The sequence below is a fragment of the Neophocaena asiaeorientalis genome, unplaced genomic scaffold, assembly GCF_003031525.2.
Source record: "Neophocaena asiaeorientalis asiaeorientalis breed wild unplaced genomic scaffold, Neophocaena_asiaeorientalis_V1.1 scaffold32, whole genome shotgun sequence".
NCBI classification, from domain to species: domain Eukaryota; kingdom Metazoa; phylum Chordata; class Mammalia; order Artiodactyla; family Phocoenidae; genus Neophocaena; species Neophocaena asiaeorientalis.
Window position 1 is genome coordinate 4,940,554 of NW_020185327.1, and position 24,274 is coordinate 4,964,827.

At 35.9% G+C, this 24,274-nt stretch overlaps 1 protein-coding gene and 1 pseudogene across 1 annotated transcript in view; one reads left to right on the top strand and one right to left on the bottom strand.

The window, feature by feature from the left end:
* Positions 1-24,274, bottom strand: part of DPP10 (dipeptidyl peptidase like 10) — a 638,912-nt gene that overhangs the window by 344,614 nt on the left and 270,024 nt on the right. The window lies entirely within an intron of this gene.
* Positions 17,926-20,851, top strand: LOC112392688 (mitochondrial import inner membrane translocase subunit Tim17-A pseudogene; annotated as a pseudogene).

The window sequence follows — 24,274 nt, forward strand, 5'->3', positions numbered from 1 at the left end:
GGCTTTAATATTTCAGAAAATTCTTGCTGGTAAGATGAGGTTGCAAATAACTTCATCTTTTTTTTTTTTTTCAGGAACTTTCTGAAAACCCATTTATTTGAAAAATAGACTACTCAACTAATGCTCACTGAAGTAAACATCTCTTTCTCAGAACAATACATAACTCAACCAAATGACTGTTTAATATTCAAGAGTCTCTCCCAAACCCTCCCCTCCCTAAATTCACCAATCCTCAACTTTTACAACTCAAATTTCAACCAATCCTAATCAATACTACTTCTTGAAAGACCTGTCAAACCAGATCCCCCCCCCAAACCTCATAAACATCTTTCTTTCACCATTCTCTTTGGGTAATATGCTGCTTACTCTTGGTGAAGAAACTGATCTTCTTTATGAAGGTAAGCAACAAGTTCAGCTGTGCTTCATCATGTTTAACAGGTTATCTTGGTGGTAATTTGGGGGAACTAGTATTCAGTTTATAACTTCTATAGTACACAATATGGCACCTATCCCATTGAAAGACCTCAACAAATATTTTTCTCTGGTACAAGATTAAGTCTTTTCACTACATTTATCAATTATATTTTATTTTTCCATGTATAACTTTATTTAGAAATGCATTTAGCACTATTGACAAAGACTCCCTTCTTGACCAAAATTTAGTTGGGCACCTCTGACCCCTCTTCTTCACTAGACCTTGACTGTTCATTGCTAGCAAGAATCCTGCTAAGTCAGCTTAGTGACTACCCTTGATATGTCCTCTTAGAAATTTTCCATGTACTCTGCCTCACACTTTGCTTCTTGGCTATAAATCCCTAGGTATCTTTGCTGTATTTAGAGTTCAGTTTAGTTGTCTTCCCTCTATTGCAATAGTCTATCCTCTATTGTAATAGTCTTGAATGAGGTCTTCCTTACTATTTTAACATGTGGCAAAATAATTTTTCTTTAACCCAACCTTACAAACCTAAGTTTAGGTGCACCAAATTTGGCCCACAGTCATGTTTATTCATTTATTCATTTACATATTGTAGCTGCTTTTGCACTACAATGGCAGATTTTAGTAGCTGCAGCACAGAGTATATAGCTCATAAAACATAAAACGTTTACTCTCTGATCCTTTAAAGAAAAATCTGCTGACTTCTGTGTTGGTTGTTTGCTTCATTCAAAGATCATATTTTTTACTTACCATATTTAGAAATGTTAGTTTAGTCACCAATCACTGCAATGTCACTAGAATTACTTTTGGATCCCCAAAATATCTATTTACTTGAAAGAATTTTTGCTTTCCAATCTGGCATGAGAGATATATTTCCCTTAAAATGATTTGCATTCCTGGTAAATATTTAGGATAAAGATAGATGTACAAAATAAATGCATTTTTCTAAAAAATAACCAGAATAAAGGCCATCTTCATTTAAAAGTTGTCATAATTCTAAGTAATGATCATTAATTCATATGGAAATGTCAGTCCTATGAATGGAGCTTCCAGTGGTAAACAGCCCTTTCCACTTGATGGTCACTCAACTAAATGATGTTTTTTTGATCTGTAGCTAAAATGTGAATAGCAGCAGTTTTCATAGGATCATTTCATTCTTTAGATTATTTGCAAAAAATCACATAAGAAAATTAAACACCACTCTCTAGAACTTCAAATACCTCTACCACCAGAAGATTTGTTTACACAGCAGTAGCATAAATACCACTTGTAACTGGTTCTTAACTTTCTTCAGTTAAAACCATCAGAAATCACTAGGGCTTTACCAAAGCTTTCTTAACTCCAGACTCATATACTCAACTATCTCTGCTTGAATGGTCCAGTCTCCTGTAGTCAGCAGGCAAAAAGAAGATAAACAGATTCATGCCTTCTCTTCACTGAGCAGCTCATGTGAAATGAACATAAATGTTGGTTGTGTTTCTATGATCTTAAAAGTCTAGAAGTCTACACGGCAGTGACACATACAAAGAACAGATCTTATTTTAAGGTAACATGTAAACTGCAAAATATAAAGAAAAAATAAGAGTCTAGGAAAATATCTAAATCACTCCTCTCTTGCCTAATTTTGTTTTTGTTTTAGCCACTAACTTGTCTCCATGTTTCCTTATTCTGGAAAGATTAATCTGGCCTGATCTCAGCTTCCAAATGAAGATTTGGAGGATGGGCAGGTCACCAGCAATCCTATGCAAGGTAAGTGTTTTCTTATTATGCAGTTCCATTCCTGTAAGGCACCTCACTATATGAGAAGGTACCATCTGGCCCTCACCACAAACTCTCTTTGTCTCTGATCCAAAGCCTTCATGCTTATGTATATATATATATATACACACATACATACAAGGAGAGTAAAATCTCAGATCATTCACAGTTACTCATTTACAGGTTATCCTTCCTCAATTCTAAACACCTCCCCTTTTTCTCTCAAGGTTTTAATTTCAGAATTAATTTCTACATCATTAATAACACGGTCTCAAATTGCATAGTGACATTTCATTAACTTAATCATAAATCAAATAATCTTGCACCCAACTTGTAAATTAGACTCAAAATTAACATTAACTCTACACATCCAATTTGTGCTTTAATCTTGCAACACTGACTGCCATTTAAAGTTCTGAAATCCACTATTTAGATATCTATCTGTTATCTATCTATAATATATAAATAGTATTATATATATATATATATAATTATCTATCTATAATACTTATATCTGTGCAGATTTAGCTACTTGGATCCTTTCTGGCCAGTCCATACACTTTAGTCAATTTCCGTTAACAATTGACATTGTTCCACTGACAAACATGTTTACTCTCCAATATATTTGATAAGGCTATTCCTTCTTATCAAGATGCAATGTCTTGAAATTGGTCTTCCAGTTGAATGGAGAGATGAATCTGTTACCTTTCCCTATCTAGTGCCAGTTTATCTTAGGCAGATTCTCATCCTATGAAAATGTTTTTCTCATCATGTTTAATATTAGAACATTCAAGATAACAAAAGAAAAAGATGTATATTATCAAAGGCAGTAACTTTTGTTTCTTTTCTGATTTTAAAGTAATATATGTGCAACACAGAAAATTTGTATAATGCCAACATACCAAGGAAAAATAACTATGAAAATTTTAATGTGTTTCCTTACAAACATGCAGTTGAGATCTCAAAGTACGTCATGTTTTGTATCCCTTTTGCTTCTCTTAAAATTATAAATTAGTGGGCTTCCGTGGTGGCACAGTGGTTGAGAGTCCGCCTGCCGATGCAGGGGACACGGGTTCGTGCCCCGGTCTGGGAGGATCCCATGTGCCGCAGAGCGGCTGGGCCCATGAGCCATGGCCGCTGAGCCTGCACATCCGGAGCCTGTGCTCCGCAACGGGAGAGGCCACAGCAGTGACAGGCCCGTGTACAGAAAAAAAAAAATAGAATAAAGTAAATGTAGATATTTTAGTCCTGAACATAGTTTTACAAAGTAGCACTGAAGAACTTTTTTGTTGTACAACTAATTCATACATCTAAACAACAGATGCTGTGACTTTTCAAGTGCATAATGGCATACCTTTATCAATTTCTTCATTTTCAATTAAATCTCTAGAGATTAAAATTGATCACTGCACTCCAAGTAGTATATAACTGAACCATAAGGTAAGACTTAATTGAATAGGAAATTGACTTAGTTGAATGAAATGGAAGTATTGCATTGATTTAAACAGAAAAAATATTGAAATAAGTGACAAAAGTACTGCTTAAAAATTCACATACTGAAAGACAATCAGACTCTGGGGATTATAACAGAAATATAAAATATATTAAAACACTTATAGGATATTTACCAATATAAGAAAACTCTAGTTAGTTCTATGGCTAAGTTTAGTGGACAGAGGCAATAACTTTGGGCAATAATTTTGGGTTTTGAGTTTGGATTAAATCACTTCTCAAGCATATTTAGTTTTGTTTGTTTTTTTCTTTTTTAAACACTGTTAAAGTTCATTAGAAAAACTCAGTTGATTAAAGAAAAATGCTGATGAGTCCAAGTTGTATAATGAACTTAATCATATTCTGTCATACGCTTAAGATGAAATTTATCTAACTGTAAACAGCTATTATACTAATTCATGCTCTTAGGAGAAGACTGATCAAATAAGAACACATGGATAAGTTGTTACTATTTTATATATAAGGGTAGGAATTGGGAGAAAAGTAAAGGATTATTTCTGTTTCAAGTATTGGAAGACCTGACCCAAACAGATTTAAGTCTAAAAAGTATTTTATTGTATGTCTGGCTTCAAGGTACCAGTTGATGCAAGGGCTCAAATGTCATCAGGCCAAGTGTACTATCTTATAGTTTTCTTTCAGATGGCTCTATTCAGACAGGCTTTCCCTTCATGATCCAAATATCACTAAAACCTCATGGCCTCTCACTTTCAAGCCCAACAGGAAAAATTAAGATTTTTTTTCTAGGATACTCAATCAGAGTTTCGCTGCTGTCTCTGGTCCTGATTGGGGCAGGTAAACATTCTTGCCCTGTGTGTTAGGGGTATGTGATGTACTAACAGGCACAGGATTAAATCTCATGTCCACTCCTACTGAGTGTTGGGTATGTGTTGATTTTAAAAAAAGAAATCATTCTGTGGATGCCAGAAAAAGGTCAAGTTTGGATAAGTGAAATAGGTAACAGATCTATTATACAGTGTATGTGCATTAATGAAGACTGATTTTATTTATGAAGGGTGTTATTTACAACAAAAACAATGCCTCTCCACACTTACCATAAACTGGCATTTTATCATGCAGGAAAGTGCAGCACAATTGATTATGTGTGTGTGTGTATGTGTGTGTGTGTAATGGGTACTTTCTAGCAGAAGAATGGGTCCATAAAAGGAAATATATTTCAGTAATTGTTAAAATTCTGAGGAAACTTTCCAGGTTATTTGGGGCCTTGCCATATTCCCAAGTCACACTTCCCTTAGAGAAAAATGATTTTGCCTGAAAGCATAAGACCTTCTGTGGCCCACTGGGGAAGCTTGCCAGGAGGAATGTGTGGGTTTGCCAGGATGTGTAGTCAGAGATTCATTCTCCTGAGAGGGGAGAAAACATGTTGGCAACAGATCAATCTGATACTGCTGAGGAGATGTACATGTATGTCCTGGAAGAATCACAAATCTCCATCAAAGTTTCAACTCTCCTGTTGTGTTGTTAAAAGAGACCAGATTTGCCAAGGAATGGACTGAAATTACAAATGAGTCTTGCCAATAAGGATAAATTCTAAACATACGTTTTAAAATCATTTAGTGGTACCACAGCATTGCAGTGGAAAGGATGCTGTGATTCTTTTCCTCAAACCACTGATCTCAATCCCAACTCTGATCAACCAAATCTTGAAAATAAACATCATGGATAAGTTCAAAGTCCGTCCCTCCACCATGATTCCTTTTCAAGTATATAATTTATATAAATATATAAAATACACGTATATATTGTATATTTATAGTACATGTATGTGTATAAGTATACATAGTGTAATATATATTATATAGTACAATATATAAGTATATATAGTGTAATATATATTACACAGTATAATACTATGTTATATATATACACACACTGACACACATATATATGGAGTATGTTTTAGAGATTTAGGATAAAACCTGACTCTTCTTATTCCTAAGCATTTAATTTTGGGTCTGGTTACATTAGCTATCTGTCATTTACTCTTCTAATTTGAAATAAGAAAAAACCATGTCCCAATTAAGTTGTTTGAATATAAAACACTCCAATGTATGCCAAAAAATGCAATATCTTATACAGTGTATGTGCCCAATGAGTGATCCTGGCTTTGTTGATGATGGAGGTAGCAAAGCTGATTATGATGATTTAACTAGTATTTTAAAAAATAATTCTCCACTCAACCTATATTCCATCCTTATCAGATATTATCATTAATCATTAAAAAGTGCACATACTCTTTCTAAAAGGAAATATTCAAATTTCCTTATTTACCACATTACTTAGAATAGAACCGAGTATATAGTTGGTGTTTATGTGTCTCATTGAATTAATTTCTAAATCTTTCCATTTTGTGCATTGTAAAATCACCATATACATTTGATGATAATTAGGCAAGAAGAATAGAAGGAAGTTCCAAGGGTTAATTATTCACTCAATAATATAAGAAATAAAATAATATTAAGATCTAAAGCCAATGATAAAGGAAAGCAACTCAATATCATAAACTAATAAATAGATTTTAAAATTTGATATACTTATACAGCAGAACATTATTTATCAATAAAGGAGCTGGTGATACATGCTACAAGAGGGATGAAGCTTGGAAACAATTGAACTGAAAAAAGCAAATCTAAAAGAGCCACATGTTATATAATTCAATGTATAGGAAATGTCCAAGTAGGAAAATGCATAGAAATAGAAAGTAGATTAGTGGTTGTCAGGGGAGAAGGGGAAGGGGAAAGGGAAAGGGGAAATGACTGCTAATGAGTATGGGGGGGCAGTGAAAATATTTTGGAAATAGATAGGGGCGATGGTTGGACAATTCTATGAATATATTAAAAAAAATGAATTATATACTTTAAAGGGGTGCATTTTATGGTACATGAATTTTATCTCAATAAAGTTCTTATTAAAAGATAAATAAATCAGAAAAAATGTAAAGACCAAAGAAGAGACGGCTGAGATGCCAAAAGTTTAAAATATACATTTTTAGATTTATTTTGGCTTTAAAAACAAAACTGTTGGTAGAATAGAAAAAATATATATACGTGATATTTACCTGGTATTTGTTCTCACTATTTGAAATAATGCTAAATTCTTCAACGTCTTTGAAACAAAAATGGTTTGTTTCTGCATTATGGTTGCTACCTATAATTCATCTTCTCCTTTACTTTGAACCTTCTCATCCTCACTTCTGTTAATGCAGGGATCTACACACAGTAGATCGTGAGTAAACTATGAATATTTAACATTAGTCATACAAATATATGAGTACCTAATTGCTTTATCAGTAATTTTCACAGATTGTTTCTATAAAAGGAGTCCTAAAAATAATGTTGACAATCTAATTGGCTCTAACATATTTTGAAGAGCTGGAAGGAACCAAGGAGGTCACCTTGTCTAATCCCTTCATTTTCTCAAAAATAAAGCCACAGGAAGTTAGGTGAAAACACTGAGAAATCAGCAATTAAATTCCTGGATGAGGATTCCAAATCCAGTCCAATTTCTGCAACATTGGCTGTCTGTCAACTAATAACTGATGTTTATACTGGTTCCTTAAGCTGACCCTCCAGTCTGTGTATTCTTTTCTTTCCACTCAGCCTCAAGGCTTCAAGAACCTCCTTTATGAAGCTAGGAGCGTGACTACTATGTCATAAATAAGTCATGGGTGAGCAATACCTTAGTTATGCTGTGGCATAAGGCATCTTCCCTACTACTGTTTCCAAGTCGGCCTCAGTTAGTCTGTTGAGGGAGCCACAAGGGTAATAGTGCGCCATCTGCTGCTTGGGGTGAGCGCACTGATGATAGAATTATTATGGGAATATGTGTATCATGAAGAGAGCCTTTTGGACAAATATTTCCACATTTTAATTTCCACATTTTATCTTCTAACACTCACACAATCAATAGTTCACATTTCTCATCTTACTAAGGAAACTCTTGAGTTTTCTTAAATTCTCTATTCCTTGCCATTGCTCCAAAGATGATTTTTTTAATACTCCACATCATTCAAGCCACCTGTTTGCACAGATGGTAGCTTGCTTGCTTACTTTTATACAAAAGCTAAAGATCTAGGCCTGACAAAACACAAGAGTTAACTGTCACTTTGCTTTGTTTCTCCAAGTTTAAAGTGAGTTAAAGAATCAGCGAGAACAGATGTCTCTCCTTAAGCATTTTATTTCACCTTTTTTGTCTCCCATGATCTTTTAGAAAACATAATATACCTTGCATTGAAAATTATGTTTCTGCTTCAAAAAGATGAACCTTCCTGTCCCTCTTTCTAATATGACATTATAGACATCATTAAGCAGAAAAGAGCCACATCTGTAAATCCTACCCCACTTCACCTGCATTTCACCCTCATAACATTTGCTCTGGGGCACAGCTGGAAGCAAAAATACGACAAACTGGTATGTAATTTGTTTACAGATGAGATATAATATAGAAAACACGCACTATTTTTTGTCCTTATCAAGTATTCTGATAAACATTTAACAAAATAATAAACACAATTTTTCAATGTATTGTTAGAATAATCAAACAACTACTTAAGTGTTTACCATGTTCCTTGGAAATATAAAGGGGAGAAAATGGCAACTAAAATTTAGTCAGTAAAATAAAATAAAGTTATGTGGCATATTAAAAAACGACATTTATTAACTTGCACAATAAGAAAGGAATTTTATTAGGCATTTATATTTATTTAATTCTCACAGTAATGGCTCTTGTTACATTAGAGAAAATTGAGCCTCAGGGAACTTAGTTAATGGGACTAACATTAGATGAGTAAGAGAATGGTGGGGTCAGAATTCTGATGGGGGACAGATTTTAAGTACAATTTGTCAATGAGTGTTGAAACAGCTGCTCCAGAAGATGCTACTACCTGATGTCTAACCCCTTCCGAACATAACCCGCCCAGTGCTGGCTGGTGTCCTGAACACAGACGCAGGAGTTGAAGGGGTAACTCCTGAAAGCCCTTGCAATGTCTCATTATGGGAAGTAACTGAGACCTGAACATGGCAAAATCAGGAGCAGATACCTCCATGTCTGTTCTGTAGGGTGCTTCTCTCAGCTTTATCAGTGTCAGCTATCAGAATCTGGTCAGAAACCAAGGGAGCGTCTGGCTAACAGTGGAGCTCGTCCCAGCTTGACTGGTGCAGGCAGACCCACCTCTGAAGCTCAGCAAGGATGGAGTGGTAATCTCTAAAGGGTCGAAAGGACCATGATAATGGAGGAAGCTTAACCGAGCCCTCCTACTCTTACACGAGACCCCATGTCATCATATCAAAGATTAATACATGTGTGTTTTTACTTAAAAAGTAATTATGTTCTTTTTTCAATTTTTTATTATGTTAAAATACTCATAAAGTTTACCATCTTTATAAGTGTACAGTCAGAAGTATTAAGTACCTTTATATCAGTGTGCGATCATTACCACTATCCATCTCCAGAACCCTTTTTTCATCTTGCAAAACTGAAATTCTATATCCATTAAGCAGTAACTCACTAATCCCTCTTCCTTCAGTCCCTGGAAATCACCATTCTACTTTCTGTCTCTATGATTTCCGCTACTCATATAAGGGGGATAGTACAGTATTGGTCTTTTTGTGACTGGTTTATTTTACTTAGCATAATGACTTCAAGATTCATTCAAGTTCTAGCTAATGCCAGAGTCTCCTTCCTTTTTAGATAAATGATACTTCATTGCATGTACATAGCATTCATCGGTGGGAACTTGAAATGTTTCCATGTTTTAGCAATTGTGAATAATACTGCTATGAACACAGATGCACAAATATCTTTTAAAGACTCTGCTTGCAATTTTTTTGGTGATATACCCAGAAGTGGAATTTCTGGATCATATGGTAATTCTGTTTAATTTTTAAAGGAACCTCCATATTGTTTTCCACAGTGACTGTACAATTTCACATTCCCACCAGTAGTGCACAAGGATTCCAATTTCTACACATCTTTGCCAACTCTCATTATTTTCTGAGTTTGTTTGCTTGCTTGTTTTGCTTTGTACAGAAACCACCCTAATGCATGTGAGATGATATCGCATCGTGGTTTTGACTTGCATGTCCACGTCCTTAGTGTTTAGTGGTTTTGTGCATCTTTTCATATGCTTATTGACAATTAGTATACCTTAGAAAAGTGTCTACTCAAGTTCTTTGCCCATTTTTGAATCTGGTTGTTTGGTGTTTTTGTGCTTGAGTCTTAGGAGTTCTTTAAATATTCTGGATATCCCTTATCAGATACATGATTTTCAAATATTTTCTCCAATTCTGTGGGCTACCTTTTACTCAGTTGATAGTGTCTTTTGGTGTACATTTAAAAAAAATTTTCATGAAGCCCAATTTGTCTATTTCTCCTTTTGTTCATCTGTGATTTTGGTGTCATACACAAAAAATCATTGTCAAATCCAATGTTGTGGAGATTTTGTACTGTTTTCTTCTAAGATTTTTATAGTGTTAAGTTTTCAATTTAGGTCATGGTTCCATTCTGAGTTATGAACTAGTATACATCAACATATACATTTACCTAACACCATATACAATTTTTGTATATGGTGTTAAGTAAATGTCCGATTTCAATATTTTGCATGTTGATATCCAGTTTTCCCAGCATCATTTGTCAAAAAAATTGTCTTTTCTCCAATGAATATTTCTGCACTCTTGCCAAAAATCATTTGATCGTACATGTTAAGGTTTATTTATGGATTCTCTATTCTATTCCATTGTTACATATGTCTTTCTTTATGCCAGTACTACACTGTTTTGATTACTGTAGCTTTGTAGTAAGTTTTGAAATCAGGAAATTTGAGTCCTCCAAATTTGTTCCCTTGTCCTGGACTCTTTTGGCTATTCATGGTCCCTTTTGATTCTTTATGAAATTTAGGATGGTTTTTTCTCTTCTGCAAAAAACATTGCTGGGATTTTAGTAAGGATTTCATTGAATCTGTAGATCATTTTGAATAGTACTTACATGTTAATAAGTCTTCCAATCCATAAATATGGTATATCTTTCCATTTATTCATATTTTCTTTAAGGATACATGCTATTTCTTCTTTAAAGTTTGGTAGAATTGACCATGGAAGCATTTAGATCCAGGGCTTTTCTTTGTTAGGAGATTTTTGATTACTGGTTCAATCTTCTTACTAGTTATAGCTCTATTCAGATTTTTAATTTCTTCATCATTTATTAATGGTAGGCTTTATGTTTCTAGGAATTTGTACATTTCATTTAGGTTACCCAATTTGTTGATGTACACTAGTTCATAGTACTCTCTTAAATCCTTTTTTATTTCTGTAGAACCACTAGTAATGTCCCCACTTTCATTTTGATTTTAGTGATTTGAATATTTTCTCTATCTTTCTATTTCTTTCTAAATAGTCCATCTATTTAAAGGTTGGCATGGCATGAGGGATCTTGTTTCCCCAACCAGGGATCGAACCCGTGCCCCCTGCAGTGGAAGCACGAAGTCTTAACTGCTGGACCTCCAGGGAAATCCCTAAAACTTTGTCCATTTTGTTGATCTTTTTGAAGAATAAACTTTTGGTTTCACTGGGGTTTTTTCTATTATTTATGTTGTTTTTCTCTGCTCTTTTATGATTTCCTTCCTTCTTCTAGCTTTGGGTTTAGTTTTTCCTTCTTTTTCTAGTTCATTAAGTTATAAAATTAGGTTGTTGATCTGAAAGCTTTCTTTTTTTCTTAATGTAACTGCTGATATTTATAAACTTCTCCCCTAGCACTGCTTTCACTGCATCCAATATATTTAGAGGCATGCTCTGTTCTCATTTTCATTTATATCTAAGTATATTTCACTTCCCCTTGTGATTTCTGCCTTGATCCATTAATTTTTAAACAGTGTGTTGTCCCATTTCCACAAATTTGTGAATTTTCCAGTGTTTCTTCTGTTATTGATTTTTAACTTTATCCCATTGTGATCAGAGAAGATATTTTGTATGATATCTACATTTTAAAATCCACTGAGACTTAATTTGCGACCTAACAAATTTACTTTTTTTCTCTTTGAATAGGCTATACTTTTTAAGCCTTTTTAGTCTTTGTTGAAAATTGTTCATTTAAATGTAGTAGTGTGGTAACTGGAAACCAGATTTGCCTCCTTCCTCAGGGTTTTCTGTTTTTTTATTTTTTATTTTTTGTTTTTGATTGCTATAGGCTGTTTCTGTGCTGAAGATCACTGAGGTGTAAGCTTAGGGGTTTTTCAGGTCTTTTTTGATCCTGTGCTTTTCCCTAGGCATGTGTAGTGACTTTCTAATTGCCCTATATATATGCAGTTGATTTTAAATATATCAGTCTTCAATGTTTGGCTCCCGAAAGGAGAAAAAGAATAAAAAGAGGGAGGGGGCAGGGGTGGAAGGTGCTGGCCCTTTAAATATCACTAGAAGTCACTTCGGCCAAAAGGAGAGGACCTTACAACAGTGGGGTAGGTATAACAACAATGACCACCACCTCTTTCTCTGCACCTCTGTGATCAGAAGCAACAATCAGCAAATAGAACACTGATCTCCAAAGGAAGACAGGGTGCTTTTTGTCCACTCTGGCTCCTGCAAGGTTCTCCTGTAACATGTGCACTACCTCCTTTCCCAGGTTGAGGTGTGAAGGAGGGGTAACTGGTACTGTACTAAGAGTTGAAATTGACTGTTACCTGCAATTTGCTATCCAAACCCTCCCCTTGGAAGTTACAAACCTTCAACAGACTCCAGTTTCAAAAGAGTTATATCAGACAGATTCTGCCAGTACAATTGTTGTCTAGTTAGGGAGATAAATTCCTACCTGGACCCATCTTTGAAGAATCCTTCCCCTGTATTTATGACTTAAATGGTAACACAACTTACTTTAGAAATTAATGAAAATATTAAAAAAGAAATTAAAATTCTATGAGTTCTTGTGATAGTTCACTTTATGTGTCACCTTGACTGGGCAAAGGGATTCCCAAATAGGTGGTAGAACATGTTTTCTTGGTGTGTCTGTGAGGATGTTTCTGGAAGAGATTAGCATTTGAGAAAGACTGAGTAAAGAAGCTCACCAATGTAGGTGGGTAGTATCCATTCAAATGAGGGTCTGAATAGAACAAAAAGGCAAGAGAAGAGTGAATTTGCTCTTTTTGCTTGAGTTGGGGCAACTCTTTTCCTACCCTCAGACATCAGTGGTCCTGTGGCACTCTGGACTCAGACTGAATGAAACCCATTAGTTTTCCTGGTTCTCCAGCTTGCAGATGAAAGACTGTGGGCCTTCTTGACTTCCATCACTGTATGAGCCAATTTCTATAATAAATTAACCTCCCTCTCTCTCTTTCTCTCTCCCTCCCCCTCCTTCCCTCCCTCCCTCTCTCTCCTTCTCCCTCTAGATAGCTACATAGATAGATAGACAGATGATAGATAGATAGATAGATAGGAAGAAAACTGGTTTTGTATCTCTAGAAAACCCTGACAACGATAATACAATTAATTTTATCTTTTTATATTAAGCATTTTAAATCAGACTGGATGAACTTTTGTACACCAATTTTAACCCTAATGATAGAAAAGGTTATGCTAGATTCTTTCATATTATTTTACATTTTTTTAATGGCTGCAAAATATTTCTTTATGCAACATGCATAGAATTATTAAATTTTTATTTCTGTACTGTTGATGATGGCATTTCTTTGCAGTAGCAGAAATAGATTCTGAAACTTCATTAAATGTTGTATATCATCAAGATTTCCACCTTCAGATTGTTACCCAAGATGTTACAGAAGTAGAATTTCATAGTATTTGTATTTCTTTTGCATAATTTTTGATTGTTTATAAGTTTAATGTTTGTATTTTAACTGTCATGTTTAAATTTCTTAAAAGTAATACACATTTTTAATGTAGTATTAATAAACTGGAGGTGGAAGGAGTTCCCTGGTCCCCTTTCTCTGTAGGATAGATAGAGTTTTTTTAGAGGTATATATCACAACGTGTATATCTTTTAAATAGAAAAGAACAAAGAAATGTTATATTTATCTACAGATAAATCCAATTCCCTTTCATTGAGGGCCCTAGCTCAACTCCTGGCACAGTGCTAGAAAGCTTTCTTGCTTTTAAGCCTCCTTGCTGGCTGGGAAAAGCACCTGTGGCCCTCAGGTTGGCCCTCTCCCAGCATTTCCCAAAGTGCCACAATTACCACTTTTCAAACACTCATCAGAATTCCCATCAGATTCCCTCAGAATAAGAGATCTCCTCCAAATGTTAGTAAATGAAACCAATTCACATAAAGATTAAAAGATACGCTGTATTTCAAAATATGCTTCAAAGACTCTAACACAAATTTCACTAAAACTGATCCATCAGCAAAAAGTTATGATTGTTAAACAAAGCTAAACATATTTGCCTGTTTACATTTACTGTAGTGATATTCAGATATTTTACTATGATGAAATATTTCACAAAACCTCAATTGTGATTATTTACACCATATTTTTTCTTTTCTTCTAGTAATAGGGGGATATATTAACATTTTATAAAAATGATGGTGCACTACTCTTGGGGCATATTGTAAACTATAATTTGTATTTATTGAAAGAGGTGTGTTAGCTCCTTGAAGACACTCCATATTTAATAACTATACTTGTATAAACCAAATTAAACAATTACTAATGTGAGGGGTCACTATGTTCAAAGGTCATGGTTGAGATATTGCTGTTTCTTATGCTTCCAGAATCTGTGGTTGAACTCCTAAGAAGAAATTCCATGGAATTCCATGTGGTCTCTGGTGCCTTTTTTTTTTTTTTTTTTCCGGTACGCGGGCCTCTCACTGCTGTGGCCTCTTCCGTTGCGGAGCACAGGCTCCGGATGTGCAGGCTCAGCGGCCATGGCTCACGGGCCTAGCTGCTCCGCGGCATGTGGGATCTTCCCAGACCGGGGCACGAACCCGTATCCCCTGCATCGGCAGGCAGACTCTCAACCACTGCGCCACCTGGCCCTCTGGTGCCTTTTTTAAATTCCTGCCTCCATGGCTTGAACACATTAAAGCCTGGCTGAGAGGCAAGAGGATACTTATGGCTTCTCACCCTCTTCTCTTTTATATAAAATATTTGCTTTAGTTTTTAGAGCAGCATGGTGTTAAAATTTAGATTTTTAAGGAAAGGAAAGTTTTCACTTAAACTTTGAAAGAAATCTAAATGCCTTATTACAATTGAAGAAAGAATTTCACTTTTGTGGTTATGGGCATTCAGTGAATAATAGAGTAGTGTGTGTTTATAATTAATAGTTCCTTGTATAATGATGTACCTGATGTTACAAAATATAAAGAATGCTGGATAATGACGGGATTTAGCCATTCCCGGGTTTAAGAACTTAATATCATTTCAAATCACCCTGAATATTAATTCTACTCCTAACAAAAATTTCAACCCCAATAAACACATCCAAAAGTTCCGGGTTCTTACTGAGCCTGTAGCCCATCAGTAGGATGTTCTCTCTCTTTCATCCTTGATAGTTTTATGACAGAGTCAATGATAGGCCAACCTCTAAACATTGCTAGATAATACTCATACACACACACACACAAACACACACACAGACACACACAGACACACACACACACACACACACAGCTGCAGTCCTGTATATAAAATATCACAAGAAAATGACCATTTTCCATTTCTCACAAAAAGAAACAGTACCCTAAAACAGCATTAAATAGTTAATTCAGCTTGATAAAATCTTCACAATCTAACTAAACATAAAGTTAACTGATTTCTAGAGTGTTGCATAAAACTGCACTCTTTATGCTCCTACAATATTCTCCATGGCAGTTAGCCAGAGAGAACCTTTGGAAGACTGAAAACTCATCCTGGAACTATTGAAGTTTATTCTTGCCCATTCTGAAAAATTGGCTGATATTGATAATTGTTATAAAAAGTTTACCCCATGAACCTCATAGGCTGCCAAGAATGTAACTGAGCTGAAATGGAAGGCTGGTTAATTAAGCTTGCATCCGGTTCTGAGTCAAGGAGCCCTCACTCTTTGACTAGCATCAAGGGAACCTTCTTTCATTTGGGGAGAACAATTTGACTACAGTGGAGTTCATTTTGAGAAATTGTCCCAGCTTGTCCAAACTGATGGCAAGTTGGATCGGATTTCAAATAAATAAACAAATACCTGTAGGAGTTGAGGTTACTACCCTTGGCTCAAAAAAATCAGATTAGAAAGTATTTATTAGGTATCTACAATGCATGGGGCATGGTTCCACTCATGATTTTACCAAACATGATGATACAATGTTAATTCTGACCCCCTTTTTCACTAAAAAAATGTAACACAGTATTCTATAATAATAATAAAAAAATTGTGACACTTTTAGACCATGCTTTCATTTATTATTTTATAATATGATTTTAGTGAAATTCAGCATTTACATACATTCTTAAAATGGAACCTTACATATATCCTGTTGTCCTGAAAGATACAAACTGTCTTCCTGGATGTCGTCTCAATTTTCTCTCATGATCTGCTCAAGAGTGGCAAATGTATGCATTTGGTCATTTATTTTGAATCTCTTGAAATTTCAACTTAACAATGTACTTCAGCAACAAAATTCAATAAATATTCATTAAGTTTGTACTATGTATCAGGAAATACCTATTCTATGTGCTAGAGATACAAAACATCCTCACTCATTAAGGAGTTCAGAGTTCAATGGGGGATACAGGCAAATAAAACTATTTCCATACAAAGAGAAGTACAGTACTGTGATTAAGAGTAAAGACTTGTGTCATCAACTGAAGGTAGAAATTAACCACATGTACTTTAAAACACTAGCCCAAATTGAGATATCCTGTAAGTATAAAATACACACTGCATTTTGAAGGCCTCATATAAAAAATATAAAATACCTCATTTTTAATACTGTACTGATTATGCTTGAAATGTTATTTGGGATATATTGTATTAAACAAAATGTATTAACACAATTAATTTCACCAGTTACTTTTTCAATGTATTCTTTAGAAAATTTATGAATTACGTCACATTTGTAACTCAGATTTCTATTGGACAGCGCTGGTTTGTATAGTGATGCTACTAGACCTTTTGTCTTCAAAACTCATTCTGTCACTTACTAGCTGTAAGACCTTAGGCAAGTACTAGTTTGTTTGTTTTTTGCTTCAGTTTCCTCATGTATAAGAAGAGGTTGATAACAATTATAGTTGTTTACTCAGTAGGGTTGTTGGGATAGTAAGTGAATCAAAACACCTAAAAGGTGACTACTATTAAATATGTAAGCATTAAGTAGGCACAGAGAAAGAGTACCTATCTCAGGCCAGAAGAAGTAAACTCAGAGAACTCCAAAATAATAATAATAATAATAATGGTTTCATTAAACCTTCAAAGAATGTCAGAAAGCTATCCCATTGTAATAGGAGGATAAGAATATTTCCAAGAATAGGGACAATATAAATAAAGTCATAAAACTTGAAAGAACCAAGGTCCATTCCAGGAACTGAAAGTGGTTTTCAATGTGTAGGACTGCAAACTTCTTCGAAGCAATGGTGGGAAGAGAGACTGAAGAGGTGAGAGAAGCCAGATCAGTACACTGCCGAATACTATTTTAAAGAATTTATGAAATTAGGAATCCCCTCTATAAAATTAACCATATTGTTTTAGGAGAGTCAAAGGAGATACACAAAGAGAAGAAATGAAATGGGAATAAGTGATGTCATGAAGGAGATTACTAAGATATTAATAAAAGAATTTCTGAGTAGTAAGGCATATTACTTCCACATTCTAACCCTTAAGGCAGGATGCTTTTGATAGCTATCCAGTTATCCTTTTCTACTAATTGAGCCTATTAAACCAACAAGCCACTAAAACTTGTACTCATTTAATACACCCACTGTAAGCTAGGTTATGAAAATAAATTTTGGATTTTGTAAATTGGGCATGCCCACAAATAAATATTAATGCTCAGATTCTATTATGGTAATGGATAGACACCAACACTCATAGGTTCTTTATAACTTATAAGGACAAAACAGAGTCAGAGAGATCTACCTCCCAGGTGAACGAGAAAAAGTTGAAAGCTCTCAGGAAAAGGTTCCTTTTGTATTAGAGGTATAGGTAGTGTTAAAAGGTAAACTGAGGCACATAAAATTTTTTCAAAGGTTTATTTATGCAAGCCGATTCAAATTGGACAGCACCAAACCAAAAATGGTTAGGAGCTCCCTGATGACAGAAGCTAGGGAAAAGGTTTTCATAGAGAAGACGCAGAAGAAAAACAAATACGTTATTCGATTGGCTATACTTAAGCAGTTGCCCTATTTGGAAAAGCGGGCTACTTGTGATCGGTTGCTCTTTTGGGTTTTTTTTGGATTCTGGTGCGTTGATTCCGGCTTAGGTTTTGGCTTGCTTAATAGGCTGCCGAGGCATTAGAGCCACCTCAGTCTAACAGACTCCTTGTTTAATTAATTTTATTGTAGTTACAATGATATATCATAAGGGCATTAAAATAATAAGAAAGGAGACTCTTCCGGAAGGAATTTTGGTGGATTAAATTTTAAATATGTTGAATAAGGTAACATTATCAAAAGTGAAATGAACAAATATATGTATATATACTATATACTAAATTTGTGATAGGATAACCTATAACAATTAGCAACCAGCAATAGTACCTGAAATAACTTTTAATTTTGATTGCATCACTTTGTTTTCTCCCTTAGTAAGATTCACTGCTTTGTCCTCAATGTCTTAAACAGCTAGATACAAACAGCAGGGTTATGCCAACATTCTATGACAGTACCAAAGTGCACATTTCCAGTTGATGATATCACAGTAGGTACCCACCCTAGATATCTCTCGGTAGTGTGTTATTAGCATATGTCTCAAAGTTTGCCATGTCCACCTCTTTGTCACACCCCATCACAGTGTTGAATGTGTCACTGGAAGACCAGCAGTTTTGCCCTTATGTAAGGCACACTCTGTCTCTCATGACAGTAGTGTCGTCCTGTACAGTCTCAGACTATATCTATCACTCGTTCATGGCTCAACATTACAAACTCCTTCCATGTATGTCTTTTCTTTATGTAAAAAAATGGTACTTAGCGTCCTTCAGGTTTAGAAATTAATGACACTATCAATATTAATTTTGAAAAGAATAAAATTTTAGCAAAGACTGAGATGCATCTTCAGATGAGTGAGAACTAAAAAGGAAAGAAAAATGTTACAGTAAGTAAATATTACACTAAATTATCTCAAATATTATTTCAGGACTTAAGCTCCTAGGGTGCTATATTTTTACTGACCATTTATTAAATTTCAAACCTAACTGAGACTGTTTGGAGAAGAGAGCATGGAAAACCACATTTTGAAAACAACGAGTGATATCAAGAAAGAAGCAGAAATGGCCTCAGTGTTGGGAGAACATATCAGGGAAATGCTCAAGCAAACAGTGATGGAACGTGACAGAGCTATTAAAATCCAAATCCACACAAACATTCAAATTGTTTCTCATCTGGGCACAGTTTCTTCTTCTACTCTGAACTGCAATTACAATGAATGGGCTTCAACCCTCTCAACTGGTGCCCAGTGAGAGAGGCATGTTTATGCTCTCAAACATTTGGGCCATCCACTTGCTCATATGCTATGGTTTGATGCCCAGGTTTCTTTCTGTGCCATGAAATCGTGGTCCAGGATGAAACTGGAAAAAGATGGTGCAGTGACAGGATGATAAATGAGATTCACCACGATGTAAGGTTGGGTTGTCCTCTTGTATTCTTGGCAGCAGAAACAGATTTACCAACACGTCTGTCCCAAAACACATTCTTCTATAAAGTTTTAAAATGAAGCAGCTAAGGGAATTGTCTGGCAGTCCAGTGGTTAAGACTCTGGGCTTTCACTGCTGAGGGCACGGGTTCAATCCCTGGTTGGGGAACTAAGATCCTGCTAACTGAACAGTGTGGCTGAAAATTTTTTAAATTTAATAAAATAAAATCAAGCAGCTAATAACCACATTATATCAAAGGACTAACAGGAAAATCCTCTCTTTCTGTTTGTGCATAGATACCCAAATTCAAAGTTCTTCTTTAGGATGGGGGACTTGTATAGATAAGCATTATGTTTGCTTGTGGCAATGCTAAACAAATTCATATTCTGAAAATTCCAAATTAAAGTACACACTAGGGTGCAACAATTCTGCTCAGTGAGGGTTCTTTCCCTTCAAACAAGATTTGTCACATTTTAAAATTGAATTTATCCAATGCATATAAAATGCAATAAAATGTACAGACCTTAACTGATATCTAAAAGTTTAAGAATCTGTCTTTTAAGAAAAACCTAGAGCTAACTTCTCTTTAAAAGTAATTTCAATGTGATTGTAGAACTTTTGAAAGGATCTTGATTCTTTGAACAGAGATAAAATTAAAGTCAAAAAGGTTTTAGTCACAGTAGTAGAGAGGCAGCACCTTCTAACCAGCAGACCTTTAAAATTGACTACGGGCTAAAATCACAAAGTACAAAACAGCAACCAGTAAATCTGTCATGTGGTTTCTTCATCTCAGTCAGATACCAAATTGTCATCTAAAATTTAATCAACAATGTCCCTAGATTAAACTGAATTTGAAAATTTATTTTGACCATGGAGTCAAGGTACAAGGGTATGCGTGCGAATTGTGGATGACTGTGGTGGGGCCTTTAAGATGAGAACCATAGGTGAAGGTAATCAAAGGTTTTCGCAGTTCTCCAGTGGGAGTAAACCACAGACTAGGAAGGAGTTTGCCAGCTATTAAAACCAGGGCTCTGCAGTTGAGAGGTACCTTTGCTGTTTGGGGAAGGTCTGTTTTCCGTGACTGACTGCAGTATGGTTCAAGTCAGAGGGAAAGAAGATCCCTGGAACTCCATCATGAGCGGTGCCTTAACAGGAGCCATACTGGCAGCAAGAAACAGACCAGTGGCCATGGTTGGGTCAGCTGCGATGGGTGGCATTCTCTGGGCTTTAATTGAAGGAGCTGGTGTCTCCTTGACAAGATTTGCCTCTGCCCAATTTCCCAATTATCCTCCATTTCCTGAAGACCCCTTGCAGTAGCCTTCAGCCCAGTTACCATCCTCACCTTTTGGAGACTATGGACAATATCAATAGAACTTCTTTCCCAGGATTTCTTTAATGGAATGAGGAAAGGATTTCAGACTGTTTTTCAAACTATAGGTGGGACAACTATGGCCAAACAAACTATGAAGAGACATTTAGCATCTTCTTCTATTTAAAGGAACATGGGGGTGGGGGTTCCTAAAAGATAATACATTTATTTATTCATACTTGGATTGCATTTGTGATTAAATAAATGTCTAAAATCTTTCAAAGGAAATACAGTAAGTGCTAGGAAGATGAAGGACCAAATGGCAAGCAGCAATGAAGTATGACCATCATTTCCTTGTGGACTTCTCTGCCTGGTTTCGTTCTGTTAGTCAAACAATAAAAAAAACTCCTGGACATTGCTCTTAAAAAAACAAACCAAAACAAAACATACTTTAGAATAATTTTAATTTGAAAATAGATTTAGTCTTTCTTTACACCCTTCTAATTTAAAACAAAATAAATTTATATTTCTTTTTTCTTTACATAATTTTCTTGATTCTCCTCCTCATTTAAATTCTTCCAACATCCACTGAGCAGAACTGGAACACAGCATTCAGATAAGGCCATGATTCTGCTGTCTCAGTTTATGTTTATAATCTATCCTGATTGCTAAGGGTTACAATCTTTGTTTCACAAGGCTCTGCCTGGGTACAAACTGTTCTACATAATGACACTTACTACAGAAGTCAAAAGTAAACACTCAAGTATCATTATTCAATAATCATTTTTAAAATTGCATTAAAAATGTCTTGTGTTCTTCAGTTTGCCACATTAAAATGCAGGCAGTCCAGTTCAATAAATCCCAGAAGAGTAGTGAGTATAAGAATCTAGTCTTGATAGAGGGACGTGCACTTACTCCCTCTTGCGAGAGCAGCAGAATCACAGCTAACTGCTGAGCAATCACTGACAGGAAGACACTGGAACTCACCAAAAAAGATACCCCACATCCAAAGACAAAGGAGAAGCCACAATGAGACGGGAGGAGGGGCGCAATCACGATAAAATCAAATCCCATAACCGCTGGGTGGGTGACTCACAAACTGAAGAACAAGTATACCACAGAAGTCCACCCACTGGAGTGAAGGTTCTGAGCCCTATGTCAGGCTTCCCAACCTGGGGGTCCAGCAACGGGAGAAGGAGTTACCAGAGAATCAGACTTTGAAGGCTAGTGGGATTTGATTGCAGGACTTTGACAGGACAGGAGGAAACAGAGACTCCATGCTTGGAGGACACACACAAAGCAGTGTGCACACGGGGAGCCAGGGGAAGGAGCAGTGACCCCATAGAAGACTGAACCGGACGTACCTGCTGGTGTTGAAGGGTCTCCTGCAGAGGTGGGGGGCAGCTGTGGCTCACTGTGGGGACAAGGTCACTGGCAGCAGAAGTTCTGGGAAGTACTCCTTGGCATGAGCCATCCTGAGTCCACCATTAGCCCCAGCAAAGAGCCTGTAGGCTCCAGTGCTGCGTAGCCTCATGCCAAACAACCAGTAGGGAGGGAACTCAGCCTCACCCAGGAGACAAACACATTAAAGTTTTACTGAGCTCTGCCCACTAGAGCAACACCCAGCTCTACCCACCACCAGTCCCTCACATCAGGAAACTTGCACAAGCCTCTTAACATAGCCCCATCCACCAGAGAGCAGGCAGCAGAAGAAAGAAGAACTACAATTCTGCAGCCTGTGGAATGAAAACCACATTCACAGAAAGATAGACAAAATGGAAAGTCAGAGGAATATGTACCAGGTGAAAGAGCAAGATAAAACCCCAGAAAAACAACTAAAAGAAGTGGAGATCGGCAATATTCCAGAAAAAGAATTCAGAATAATGATAGTGAAGATGATCCAGGACCTCGGAAAAAGAATGGAGGCAAAGATCGAGAAGATGCAAGATATATTTAACAGAGACCTAGGAGACTTAAAGAACGAAAAACAGAGATGAACAGTCTAATAACTGAAATGAAAAATACACTAGATGGAATCAAAAGCAGAATAACTGAGGCAGAAGAATGGATAAATGACCTGGAAGACAGAATGGTGGAAATCACTGCTGTGGAACAGAATAAAGAAAAAAGAATGAAAAGAAATGAAAACAACCTAAGAGACATCTGGGACAACATTAAATGCAACAACATTCACATTATAGGGGTCCCAGAAGGAGAAGAGAGAGAAAGGACCTGAGAAAATATTTGAACAGATTATAGTTGAAAAATTCTCTAATATGGGAAAGGAAATAGCCACTCAAGTCCAGGAAGCGCAGAGAGTCCCAGGCAGGATAAACCCAAGGAGAAACATGCCAAGACACCTAGTAAGCAAATTGACAAAAATTAAAGACAAAGAAAAATTATTAAAAGCAACAAGGGAAAAGCAACAAATAACATACAAGAGATGTCCCATAAGGTTAGCAGCTGATGTCTCAGCAGAAACTCTACAAGCCAGAAGGGAGTGGCACAATATATTTAAAGTGATGAAAGGGAAGAACCTACAACCAAGATTACTCTAGCCGGCAAGGATCTCATTCAGATTCGATAGAGAAATCAAAAGCTTTACAGAGGAGCAAAAGGTAAGAGAATTCAGTACCACCAAACCAGCTCTACAACAAATGCTAAAAGAACTTCTCTAAGTGAGAAACACAAGAGAAGGAAAAGGCCTACAAAAACAAACTCAAAACAATTAAGAAAATGGTAATAGGAACATACATATCGATAATGACCTTAAATGTGAATGGATTAAATGCTCCAACCAAAAGACACCAGCTCGCTGAATGGATACAAAAACAGAACCTGTATTTATACGGTCTACAAGAGACCCACTTCAGACCTAGGGACACATGCAGACTGAAAGTGAGGGGATGGAAAAAGATATTCCATGCAAATGAAAATTAAAAGAAAGCTGGAGTAGCAATACTCATACCAGATAAAATAGACTTTGAAATAAAGAATGTTACAAGAGACAAGGATGGACACTATGTAAAAATCAAGGGATCAATCCAAAAAGATATAACAATTATAAATATACATCCACCCAACACTGGAGCACTTCAATGCATAAGGCAAATGCTAACAACTATAAAAGAGGAAATTGACAGTAACTCAATAATAGTGGGGGACTTTAACACCTCACTTACACCAATGGACAGATCATCCAGACAGAAAATTAATAAGGAAACACAAGCTTTAAATGACACAATAGACCAAATAGATTTAATTGATATTTATAGGACATTCCATCCAAAAACAGCAGATTACACTTTCTTCTCAAGTGCACATGAAACATTCTCCAGGACAGATCACACCTTGGGTCACAAATCAAGCCTTGGTAAATTTAAGAAAATTGAAACCATATCAAGCATCTTTTCTGACCACAACACTATGAGATAAGAAATAAATTACAGGGAAAAAACCATAAAAAACACAAACACATGGTGGAT